Source organism: Pseudopipra pipra, chromosome 15, assembly GCF_036250125.1.
Source record: "Pseudopipra pipra isolate bDixPip1 chromosome 15, bDixPip1.hap1, whole genome shotgun sequence".
Taxonomy (NCBI): Eukaryota; Metazoa; Chordata; class Aves; order Passeriformes; family Pipridae; genus Pseudopipra; species Pseudopipra pipra.
Window position 1 is genome coordinate 442,467 of NC_087563.1, and position 13,416 is coordinate 455,882.

The 13,416-nt window shown below is 45.3% G+C and overlaps 1 protein-coding gene across 5 annotated transcripts in view; it reads left to right on the forward strand.

Annotated features, from left to right (window-relative positions):
- Nucleotides 1–13,416, forward strand: part of KCNIP1 (potassium voltage-gated channel interacting protein 1) — a 467,950-nt gene that overhangs the window by 303,516 nt on the left and 151,018 nt on the right. The gene's annotated exons all lie outside the window — the stretch shown is intronic.

Consider the following 13,416-nt stretch of genomic DNA (forward strand, 5'->3'; position numbering starts at 1 on the left):
GGAGGCCACAAAGTTGATAAGAGGCATGCAGCACCTCCTCTACAAAGACGAACTGAGAAAGTTGGGGCTGCTCAACCTGGAGATGAGAAGGTTGTGTGGAGACCTCAGAGCAGTCTTACAGTATCTGAAGAGGCCTACAAGGAGGCCAGAGAGCAACTCTTCATCAGGAACTGTAGTGATAGAAAAAGGAGGAATGAATATAAACTGAGAGAGAATGGGTTTAGATTAGATATTAGGCAGAAATTCTTTACTGTGAGGGTGGTGAGACACTGGCACAGGTTGCCCAAGGAGGTAATGGATGCCTCAACCCTCTCTGTGTTCAAAGTCAAGTTGGGTAAGGCCTTGAGCAACCTTATCTAGTGGTAGGTGTCCTTGCCCATGGCAGGAGAGGTTGGGACTAGATGATCTTTAAGGTCCATCAAAGCCTCTTAATATTCTATGATTCTATGAAAGCAGATCAGAGAACACTTCCTAGAAGTCACCATCAGAATAACTTGAACTGGGAAGATGGTTGCTGACAGGCAGTGTGTTTTACACACACATGTAAATGGCAGTGAAGGATCTGATGGGTCATCTCAAATCTGTTTGCTCCCAGAGCTGTTGATTGCCAGTCTCATCTCAGTCAAGAGCTAGCAATGAGCTGCATGTACTGAATCCTGCATATATTAAATGCCAAATATGGTTTCAATTTATATGTTGATGCAAACTATAAATTCACTGGAAAGGTTTCTGCAGAGACTTTGCCTCACAGAACGAGTAAGAAATTCTATCCCTGGATGTAGTAGGAACATACTAGCAGGTGGGGACTCCTGCACTTGGTGACCATCTGCCAAAGGGATATTCCTATTTCCGAGGACAGGAGGACAGTCCTTGTGGAGGGAGGAGTGTTGAAAGCACTTCCTGATGTAGTGAAGAGGAGGCTCAGGAACCTGGCAGGTTTGGCTGACAACTCAGGCAAACCCTGAGAAGGGACTGAGTATGGCAACTACCTTGCTGGGGAAGGCAGGCAGGCTGCTGGCCTGGATGAGTCCAGAGCCCAGAGTGAGGTAAGTTCTTACAGCTCTGGGGCTGATGAATGAGAGAGAGAGGAGCAGGTTTCTGAGTGTGAGACTGTGTGAAGTAGCTTAAGTGTTATTTTTCTTTCCTTTTTGGCACTTGTATCTTTGTGACTTTTTTCCTAACTATGCCTCTTGTATGTGGTTTAAATACATATCAAATATTTTTAAGATAACTGACTTGAATCAAGGTTGATTTTGAAGTCGTGGGAGAGCTCTGTTGTGATGGCTGTAGTGATGCTTAAAATTGATGCGTTTGACTGCTCATGCAGTCCAGGACAACAGTACATTGATTCCCAGTATCCAGAAGGCAGTAGGATAAGTGTCCACTCAACCATGCAGGCTGCCTCAGGAGCTCATACTGTGAGAGCCTGAGAGTGAGAGAGACCTAGTGCTGGGGTAGGGGTGCTCCCTGGCCTCTAGAAAGTCAGGAGACACCTCTGCAGTCTGTTGTATGTGGCAGAGGTGTGTGGCTGGCAGTCTTGGGTTTGAGAGAACTTCTGCATGTGCTTCTGTGCTCAAAGTAGGGAGTTCTAGCACTGAGTTTCACCTTCCCCTTCACGCTGGGGATAATTCTCCTGCATTTGCTTTAGCCACACATATCTCTAATCCTACAAAAATGGGTCACCTTGGTTTTTCCCTCTGATCTCACAGGTTCTTTTATCACCATGCAAATATTGATCTGGAATCAGTGTAGGCCTAGCTCGGCTCCCACAGGCCTTGCACAATAATTTAGAAGGAGTACACTAAAAATTACCATTGTTTAGAGTACCTCATCCTTAATATGCAATGACAGTTCTTCTTGATGAGTGCTATGAGTTATCACTGGCTTTGCATAAAATGGTTTACCCTTATGGAGGTGTACCTAACACCTGAAACAGGATTTTAAGTTTAAAAGCTGTATCCAGATCTCTATATTTAGCTCTTCCTGTTTCAGAGATACTCAGCTTGCAAATCCCATTGGTTCTATTTTATATAAATCCTATTTCAGGTATTTGCATTTAAAATTTGGTTGGACTTATGCGAAAGGCTCTGCATACTGTGAGACAGCTTGCTTTGGAGGCAGAAAAGTAGAAATGCCTCCCACCAAGAACCAGTAGTTCAATGCATGTTCTGCAAAATATGTGAGAGATGATCACATCTCACAGAGCTAATTACCCACTGTGACTAATGTCTCATTCCAGCCCCCTCACCCATCCTTGCCAGTGCATAACACTGTAATTAAAGCATAGAGCTGTACCCGAGGATAGGGATGCCAAAAGCACTTAGCAGCCTGTGATTCAGTCCAGCAGATTCAGATAATGCATTCTATCCATAAAGAAAAATATGCTTTTAGTCTACTACTAACCTTTTTCTTTCTGAAAGGGAGGAAATTACCTGCACAGGGTGGTCCTCTTCTCCAAGGGCAACAGCTCTGCAGACATGATAGTGCTGGAGCCTGTTCCCAGCCCATCCAGTCCTTGGGGTCAATGATCTCAGATAAAACCACTTCACTTTTTCCTCCTGCATGAGCCACAGAGACCTCAGTTTAGCTAAAATGTGCTCACCCATTCTTCATCACACACAATGATCTTTCTTGCAGCATAGGCTGGTTTCTGTCTCTGAGAGGGGAGAAGCACTTCTAACATTGCTGGGAAGCAGGGATTCATTGGGATACTTCCTAATGTCATCATTAGAGCAGAGAGAATCTGCAGAGACCCCATGCAAAAGGTGGAACTTTTGTATGAAAAGTTACTGATCACTGTAATGCCCTCCTTCTCAGGAGAAACAAATGGATATACGTGAAGGTGAAACCCAAGGAAGCCTGAGGTACTCTATAGCCATAGTTTATGGAAATTAGCACCCAAAGAAATCTGACTTTCTATCACAAGGCCTTGTGACATGGCTGGACATGGAATGAGAGAAGCAGGGCACCTACTGCCAGCTTCACCACCTGGAATAAGACAGGTGTCTATCTTAAGACAGGCTGTTGCCCAAGTTTGCAGGGACAGCTTTGCTGGAATATAAAACACTCCAATACTGACCTGAAGGTCTAGAGTGGCAGTGTCCCATCAGCTCTGGTAAGACCCATAAGATCTATTCTAGTGGTAGGTTTTTCCAATTATTCTTTTTGTTGAGGATCTTTCAGAGCTGGACAAGGAGAGGACTAGTGGTCTGTGTGCCCTGGGGGACGGCCTGCTAAGGAAACTCCCAGTGTGTTCATGAGACTCTCTGGCAGTTACACTCCCAATGCCAGAGACTTTTACTGCTGGGACTGAAGCCCCTTCACAGTGGCAACTCCATTGATTCCACAGATGCCTTGCTTGACTCCCCACACACTCCCTCACATGCATTCAGATAGGTTTCCTCACTGGTTTGACCCCAGGTTTCCCATAGCAGAATCTCAGGTGTCTCATTGCACAGAGCAATTTATTCATGGTGCAGTAACACAGAAACAACCCTGAGCTGGTGCCTCCAAGGATGTACCCCCAACAAAGGAAGCCATGGGTTTTTATCCCCTCACAACCCAAGTGCTCACAAGTCTCGCTTTTCCTCCCAAGTCCTCTGCTCCTGCCGTGTCTCCCAGTGTCCCTCACCTGGCTGTGCCATCGGTCTTCCCACCATTTGTTATGCAAAAGGTTGGCAGTTCATGGCCTCTTCGGGCTCCCACCTAGAGTTCAGTCTGCATCTCACACTACAGCTTGCAAACTGAGCTATCTGCACCAGATATACTCCTCAACAAGGCCTCTACTCAGGCAGCAAGAGGGCATCCAGTTCCTCCAGACACCCTACTGTTCCTAGCAGCTCTCGGGAGAAATCATGGTTAAAGTGGGCTCAGGTTCACATGAATTACCCTAGAAGGTCAGGTGATAGTGAAAGGGGTCTTATTTCACTACATTGGTATTTTGTTTCATCATGGAAAACATCCATCCTCTGGCTTGGTGGATGTTTTTCAGCTTCCTGTGAAGCCAGCAGGCTTTCATGATGAGAGTAACTTGTGACCTGTGTGTTCAGTGAGCTGTGCTGAGGATCCAAAACACATACAGAAGGCAGAAGCAACAGATGAAATACCTGCCTTATGAAGAATAAACTCTCAATACTACAGAGTGAAGATGGCAGAGGAATCAGGGCTGCAGGATGTCAGGTTGGAGCTCAATCTCTGAAATGCTGGGTGGGTGGCTTTCCCCTCCTGGATGTCAAGGCAGAACAGAGCGCTGTTAGTGGCCCATGAGCTTGCAGGCACTGACCCCTGGACAAATACTGAGAGGAACAAGGCTCTTAAAATTTTGTTCTGATTAAAAATTCACTGAAGGTCTAGGATGAGGGAGTCAGTGCTTTGGGGAAAACAATAAAAATATGAAGTTTAGTGCAGCCAATTTTGCCCTGCAACATCATTTCAAAATGGATGCTAGAACATGGGAACATTTTATATTTGATTTAATTTTTAAGTTGGAATTAGCTATTGAATTTGGTGCCAGTCAGGACTACATCAGATTGACCCCAAGCTAGTAAAGATAATTTTTTTTATTTGTCTTTTTTTTCCCCTGTGACTTTTCAAATGTTGGTAATTTTAAGGTTTTCTGAGGGGGGGGGGGGGGAGGAAATTGGCCTCCGTCCCTACAGGGAGACAACAGGTTGAATTTCATGTTTTCCAGCTCATGGGAGTAGTGACTCCTTCCACTCCAGAGTCAGCTTTGGGGGTGGGTTGCTGTAATATGTGGGTAGGATATCCAGGTTACTCCCCTTTGTTTTGTGCTCTGTCGCATTGAGAAGCGTGATTCATTCCTGTGAGCTGTATTTCCCAAAATAGCAGAGAGGAAGAGAATCTTTTGGCCTCTAATTTGCACACAGAAGTTGAATTAAGAGTGCTGGAGACCAGCTGCTTGTCTATTCTGTTGCCCAGCTGCCATATCTGTCTGCCTGGCTCGAGCTTTTCTATCATTTCCTCCCTGCAGCAATCTCTGGGGTCAGTCCTTGAGAGCTGTCACTTTGTTTTGTGAAGCTGAAAGTTGTTTTCCACATTTCTTTATACCCAGTTGTTTTTACTAATTCCATCTAGCCATCCCCAGCAACTGCCTTTTAGGTGAGATGATCTGTGCTAAGTTTGCACCCCCTGGCATAGGGATGCTCCACCTGAGGCATGGTCTGGGCAGTGCCTGTGTGCCATGAGCTCAGCACCGTGTGTGACACAGGGAGAGGGACACTGTGTACCTTACACCCGGTCTTGAGTGCAGAGCACCAGGATGGCCTTGGTCGTTGGTCACTTGAATTGTATCGATAGTGTGATCTCACTCACGTGAACCACTTAAAATCAGGGAATGATGCTTCTACTGCACAGTAACTCAAGAAAAAAAAGGAAATCCCAGAAACTTATCATTTACTGCAGACTCCTGAACTGTGAACATCTACATATCCGAGAGGAGTTTTAATAGTTTTTCTCACTTTGCTGCTCTTACAACAGAATACTTGACAGTATCTGAGCTGTCCAAGAGTGTGAAATGAGCATGGCCTTTGGGATTGTAGAAAACATAAAGTGGAAATGAATTCACTGGAGATAAGTTAGTTCCTGTAAGTCTCTCTATAAAAATGCTTCTCTCAGCCTGTTAAGATTATCAGCTGCTGTGTCAACAGCCTGTGATAACACAGGAAATGAAAAAATGGTAGTAAGAAATCTCAGGCTGCTTATTAAGCCTTTTCTAACTGTCACACAAAATCAAGGGAGCAATGTACTCAGAGGAGAATTTTCCAGTCTTTCAGAAGCACAAATATCACTGCAGAGTGGGCTGTGCTTGGTGCCTGGGTAAAAGAAAAAGTGTGTGTGGGGGGCATGTATTTTGTTGTTTTTCTGGTTTTTAAATAAATATTATAAAAATACTACAAATTAATATTATAAATTTAAATTTAATATAGGTATATAAATACATAATGATATACAATAATATGTAATATAAATAAATATCATAAAAATATTTTCTTTAAAAAACAACATGAAAAGCATCAGGTAGCTAGTTTTTGTTTCTTGTGTCTGTGACTGGAGTCTCCTCAGTTGCATACCATCAACAATTTCTGAGAGTGAATAGACAAAATGTACCTTTAAAATTTGTAACAGAAAGTCGTATTGTTTGGGTCTCTTGTAAAAGGAATTGTTGCCATCTATACTGTGGGAGAAGGACTAGAGTAAAAGAAAAGCTAGTCATAACTCTGGCCTTGCCCCAGCTGATGCTTGGTACAGCCGAATGAATACCTGAGGCACCTCATCTCCAGAGCTCCCAAATGCACCTTCACACTTTCATGAAGTGTTTCATACTGTAGTGTTGATATTGATAAAGAAACGGTGTTGAAGGCACAGTTTAAATATATGGATTTCACTAGGCTTGTAGGGAATTGCCTTTGGTGTATTCCCTCGTCCTTCACCCCTATCCACCAGCTCAATCTGAAGAAGAGAATTTTCCCTGAGGGTAAAGAAAGGGTGAAAAAATAATGTTTCCAGGGACTGCAGTCTCCAATCACTTATGTCTCTACTGTTTGTAAACTATTGGCTGATAACAAAAAAAATTGGTTCGTGTGTTGGGTTAGTTGAATAAAAGCAATATTAAGGATGGCCTTTCAAACCATAAATCTGGGAGTTGTATGGTTTTGTTTGGAATAGGCTGAGTTCCAGATGAGTAGTGTGCAAAATGTTTTGCCCTAATAGTTACAAGGGGTGTAGCTCATGCAATTTAATGACTCACTTTTAGGAAGATCTTGCTTTCACTGTTTTCTGTTATCCATCATTGCAGCATCTCCAGACCTTTCTGAAATCAGTAATTAGGAATGTGCTTAGATCTCATCAGCTGGAAGCTAAAGTGTATCCTTGAGCACTCAGAATAAACATAGTGTGCTGGTTTAAAGGTAAACCAGCAGGGGAAATGGACTCAATTCAAAAGAGAGATTATAAATCAGAATAACAATTTAATAAAATAATACAATAAGTACGATTATACAGACAAACAATTGGTTTTAACCCACAAAACCCAAATATATAACCCAGCACCCTGGGGCATGAACAGAGTGGTGTTCTTTGGGCCCCCTGAGTCCAAAGTAAAAGGAGAGGGGAAAACCTGTTGGTGAGAATGCTGTTGCAGTCTGGTTGAAAAGTGGTGGTTGCAGTCCAGTCGAGAGTGGTGGTCTCAGTCTGGTTGAGAGCGGTGGTCTGCAGTCTTCCTCTGGATCCCTGGTAAAAAGGTTCCAAGACTCCAAGATTATATATTCTCCAGTTCAGGCAGGAATGCTCAGTACTTTCCTCAGGGCGGGGAGTTTCACAAAGGGTGTGAGGAACAGGGAGGCACCCTTCTATATTGCAGGCCTCTTAACACCTACTTTGTAGCCTGAGGAATCAGACTGCTCTGGGCAGAGGGTGTAAATGCTCTATTGAAAACAGTTTCTGGGAAATGGCATGGAAGGCTATAGAATACACAGTTTTGGGTTACACCCATCCAGTGATGAATTGGTCTCAGCTGTCCTAACTAGGACACATAGGAATACCCATATACCTAAATGCTTTTCTGACTGGGTTTAACCACATGGATTAAAACCTATCCTGTAGTATTTGCAGCATTTCTCTTTGTTATAGTGGGCTGTCTGCAGTGCTGAGATGAAGTGTGTGTTCATCACATCATGTGTGTCTGTTAAACTGGGTAGTGCCTGGACTACAGGACAGTTTTTTGATTCATTCCTGCTCCCCAGAGTGCTCTCAAAGGTAAAGATGTTCATTGGCTGTGTTAGTGGTTAGAAGTGAATGACAAAATTTTCCTAATTTCCTCTAAACTGTGAGTAGTTAATTCCAAAGAAGTCAAGTATGGAAGGAGCTGCTTTGCTGCGCTTGCATAAAAGCTAGAATTTGCTGGGGATGATCCTTGCTGCCTTACTCGGAGCTTACAACAGACAGGCAGAGGGTATCTGGGGGCTCTGAATCAAAAATTTGTTCAGTAACTACCATCAAAGAGGACTTCATGGGGTAGCTGAAAGGTCGCCTGTGGATCCCTGTGTCTCTAATGTATCACAAAGTTCCCTGAGATGGACTGTATGGCTGATATCCACTTCTTTTTTGTATGCCAGAGCAGCTGGCACCAGGCCTGCTTGTGGCAATGGCCAAGCACGGTTTGCATGTACATGTGTGGAGTACTAAAATATCAAATTACTCTGTGTATCTACATCTATCTAAGGTAACGGTTTTAAATCCTTATAAATCTTATATATCCTTATCAATCTTCTGCTCTCCCAAAAGGAGAGAAAAAGGTTCTGTAAGATACTCCTTAGGAAGGGACTAATGAATATTTTCAAGGGTCCTGACTTGGATGTCATTCCAGTGCTGCGTTAGACAAAAGAGGTCATAGAGCGAAAGCCATAAAGGGACCTTGGGAGTGCTGCCAGCTGCTGGCACAAATGGCCTCTTAGAATATTTCTCTTCTTCCTACATCCTCAATTTCAAGAGCTATCCTTTTATCTCTTGGCAACCTGATCCAGTACACATTCATATCACTTGTTACATGTCAGTGCACTCCCCACTGTTCTCCTCTTTTACCCCAGTCCTTTCTCCTCCATGACCACTACCCTTCCGTACTCACTAGAAGGAGCTCTGACTTAAATCCTGCTGCTGCCAGGGATCAGCCTGGTGCAGGAGGTGTCCTGTGGCTGGGACAGGCACTGGGATGTTCTTATCACTTCTCAGCAACCCATTGCCTGTTGTTACTTTTAAGGGTATAAATTCAATAATGCAAATAAGATGGAATGCTTATGACTATATTTGCATGTTTTAACATGCATCGACTTTATTTAAATGGAAGTTATAAATGCTTTGACTTTGTGCAAGGTTGTGGTATGAAACAAGCTTTAAAGAATTCTCTTGGCTGGAGCTGGCATCTCTGTGGACCACAGGCCATCAGCCTTGACTGCTCCAGCTTGATGGCACCTAGAACTATGTGGGGCTGAACTCTGTGCCTTTTAGCTCTTTCTTGTCATTATCTGCATTGCATTGACTGGGGAGATAAATAAAACAAAACAAAAACAAAAAGAGAGAGCTCTTGGGTGCTCCTACCTGGTGCTTCTTTGTCTCTAGCTTCCACATTTGTTTCTGACTTCTACCTGTTGTGGCTGTGCCAATCCCACTGTTGCCTGGCCCTGAGCAGGGACAAAGCACTCTCCCAGTGAGGCCCTGTGGGGCACAGACACCCAATGTCACCCCTGCCCCTGCAGGTGTCACCTGGCCTGGGCTGGGTGAGCAGGCTGTCCCTGTCCCTGCCCCTGCCCCTGGGTGAGCAGGCTGTCATGTCCCTGTCCCTGGGTGAGCAGGATGTCCCTGTCCCTGGGTGAGCAGGCTGTCCCTGCCCCTGTCCCTGCCCCTGTCCCTGGGTGAGCAGAATGTCCCTGTCCCTGGGTGAGCGGTCTGTCCCTGTCCCTGGGTGAGCGGTCTGTCCCTGTCCCTGGGTGAGCGGTCTGTCCCTGTCCCTGTCCCTACCCCTGCCCTGTCCCTGGGTGAGCAGGCTGCCTCTGCTCGTGCTGTGGGAGGTGCAGAGGTGTTGCTCTGCTCAGTGTGCGTGCTGGAAGTCCATCTCACGCTTCTCTGCTGTCCGCCGCTGAGGCATAATTGCTGGTGTGTGTGTATTTAGGATTGGGCACAAGTATGAGTTTCTGTAGGAAGAAAGACAAGGTTTTTCAAGAATTGTACATATAAAGACCCAAGTTTATGTGCGCACTGACATAACGTTAATGCAGGGTTGTTGTCCAAATAGTCCCTTTGAAATTTTGAGTGTTCATGTGAAAAGTCAATAAAGCACAAATTGGGGTCTTTTATGCACAAGGAAAGGAGGAGAATTCCTCATATAGGTAAACCTAAAGTGGTACAGTTATCACCATTTTTCTCTTTCTTCCTGCAATTCTCATTCCCTGCATTTCTGTGCTGCCAGGACACCATGTGTGGGACCCCTGTCTTTGTGTGTGACACAGTGACAGCAGGTGGCAGCAGGATCCTGCCGGCTCCCGGCATTAAACCATCCACAAGGTAAAGACTGGGAACCTCAGCAGACTAGGAGAGGGGCAGGTGAAAGGTGAGAGCTGCAACGGCGAGTTTCTGTTTCAAAGCTCACTGAGCCCGTCGTTGCATTTGGACACCGGGAATCTACGGGTGTTTCCACTGAATCTGCATTGACTGGCAGCGCTGGACACCCACCAGCCTGGTGCCGTCACAGCAGGATGGAAATGGAGTTTGGGGAGAATGGCATTTCCGAATGCAGGCTGACTGTGTCTCTTGTTTTGCCTCTTGGCAATGGTATCAGTACCACTAGGTGGGGATAAGAGACTTTTTAGGCTTATATTAGATATTCCTTCCCACTTATTTTACTTATTCTGGTCGGGCCCTCCAGCAGTGTTTACTGCAGCCTATGTGAGTTGGCGTATCTGGTAGTTGGAGTGTCCAGTGGTGCCCCCTGTCACAGCTCTGCCCCCAGGAACCTGCCAGACAAACCACACCTCAACAGGCCTTTTCCTGTCACCTTTTGAAGGTAGTGCCTGCAACACCAGTGTGGCGGCAAAATGTTAAAGTGGACTGTAGTGGATTGACCATGGCTGGACGCCAGGTACCCACCAAAGGTGCTCTAATACTGCCCTCTGCATCTGGACAGAGGAGGGTTCTGAGTTAAGGACGGGGAGAGATCACTCACTGATCACTCACCGTGACTGAGTCACGGGCAAGAGACTCGAATTGGGGATATTAGCTGAATTTATTGCTAACAAAGTCAGAGAAGGATAATGAGAAGTAAAACAATTCTTACAAACACCTTCCCCCACCTCTCCCTCCTTCCCAAGTTCTACCTCCTCCCCTGCAGCAGCGCAGGCAGACAGTAATGAGGGTCACAGTTCATCACAAGTTGTTCCTGCCACTGCTGCAGTGTGGGCTCCTCTCTCCACATGTCAGCAGGTACCTGCCAGAACCCTGCTCCAACACAGGCCTCCCACAGGGTCACAGCCTCCTTCTGGTGTCCCCTGCTCCAGCGTGGGCTCCTCCCCAGGCTGCAGGGGGTTCTCTGCACCCCCATGGCCTCCATGGGCTCAGGGGCACAGCTGCCCCACCATGGGCTGCACCAGGGGCTGCAGGGGAACCTCTATCCCGGGGCCTGGAGCACCTCCTGCCCCTCCTTCCCCACTGACCTTGGTGTCTGCAGAGCTGTTCAAATGTTCTCATTCTGCTCTCCTCTGGCTTTCTCTGCATTTCATCTGCACAATAACTTTTTTTACTTCTTAAATATGTTATCCCAGAGTTGTTACTGTCATTCCTGATTGGCTTGGCCTTGGCCAGTGGCGAGTCTGTCCTGGAGCTGGTGGCACTGGCTCTGCTGGACATGGAGGAAACTTTTAGCAGTTTCTCACAGAAGCTACTCATATATTCCCGCCTGCTACCAAAACCTGGCCATGCTAACCCAAAGCATGGATTAATTTAACTCCATCGATGGGGAGGGCAAAAGAATAGATAAATTTCTCTGTCGCCTTTCATCCATCCCTGAGCTGACTGGCTCAGTACAGCTCTCAAGACAGGGCAATGCTGTCCTCATCATGGGTGGAGCACTGAGATGGTGGTTTTGGTAAGTTAGAGTGACCCAAACCATGTCAGAAGCATGTGGCCAGTCAGTGCTGGTCAGTGCTTCCTCACACTGGGGGACCTCAGTGCTCAGCAGCAAAGGAGGCATTTCCCTGCCAGCTGTTCCTGTCCTACTGCAGATGCTCAGGCCTCAAAGACACGGAGTTCCTTTTTGTAGTGTGTAGCATTTGCAGCTGGATTTGGCAGCTCTGAGAGACTGATTATTTAGGACACTTCTGATAGCATACAAATATATTTTTATTGTCTAAGAATATAGAAACTAATGTGTTTTAATCTGAAGTCCTTCAGTATCTCATTAACTAAAGGGTAAGAAAGTTTTGTATCACATTAGGGAAGCATTTCCAGTGCTTTCTGAATTATGAATTCTGAATAATCTCTCGATATATTTCATTTTTCATAACAGCTGGTCCAGATGTCCTTTTCTTAATCATAGAATCATAGAATGGCTTGAGTTGGTAGAGACCTTAAGGATCATCTTGTTCCAACCCCCTGCCATGGAGAGGGACACCTTCCACTAGCCCGGGTTGTTCCAAGCCCCATCCAACCTGGCCTTGGACACTTCCAGGGATGGGGCAGCCACAGCTTCTCTGGGCAACCTGTGCCCGGGCCTCACAACTTTCATAGTAAAGAATTTCTTCCTAATATCTAACCATGCCCTCTGTCAGTGTGAAGCCATTCCCCTCTGGTCCTGTCACTACATGCTCTCATAGTCTCTTCTCCATCTTTCTTGTTGGCTCCTTCAGATACTGAAAGGCCACAATTAGGTTACCCTGAAGCTTCTCTTCTCCAGGTTGAACAACCCAAATTCTCTCAGCCTTTCCTCACAACAGAGTTGCTCCATCCCTCTGATCATCTTGGTGGTATCCTCTGGACTTGCTCCACAGATTGATGCCCTTCCTGTGCTGGGGACTCAGAGATGTAGGCATGCTCGGAATTTAATGTCCGTCTGGTCAAAAGATTATTCTATCTTCCATCCTCCTACTAGGGTATAGTTATTGCTCAGTATTTGTCTAGACAACATTGGGAGAGCCTCCAAGAACCAGGTTCTGTAGAGCAGTGAAATTAGTTATTTGTTTTTCATGCTATTGTGTGTATATATGTGTATATCTCCTTTGTAAAGATTTCAGCTCTTATATGGCCTCACACACATGCTGCAAAAGCAGGTAAGAAGTTACACAGCAAGAACTTGGGGAAAAGCTCATGACTGAGGGAGATGCCACTAAATTCTTCTTTAGGTTATAGTATTTACATTTCCTCTTCAGAAAGGCCTTTAAACTACTCTTGAATAATATAATGTTTACATTCTCCTTTTCAGAAAATGGCAGACAATATTTATTTTTTATACTATAAGAAAAATAATCAAAAGACTGTCTTCTCTGTAGTGTCATTCTTGTTGACATGTCAATGGCATGCTGAATCTTATAATTTAATGATACAAAAATACCCTGGAAGTGTATAAGAGAATGATGTGAAACAATATTTTCAATGGAAGATGGACAAACTAATGTCAGGTATCATGGGCTTCTGCAGACTTTTCCTTATTAGTAAATTGCTTATCAGTTTATGCACCCACTACCCGTTAAGTTGCTGCCTTCATAGTATCACCTGTAGTGTAGAGTGGAGACCCTGTGTGTGGAACTGTTACCTGGAGTGTGGAGTGGGACAGCCATTCATGGCGTTACTGCCCTGGGGATTGATGCAGCAACAGCCTGTGCTGTGGGGTCTAAGTCACCTCGGTGCACTGGGCAG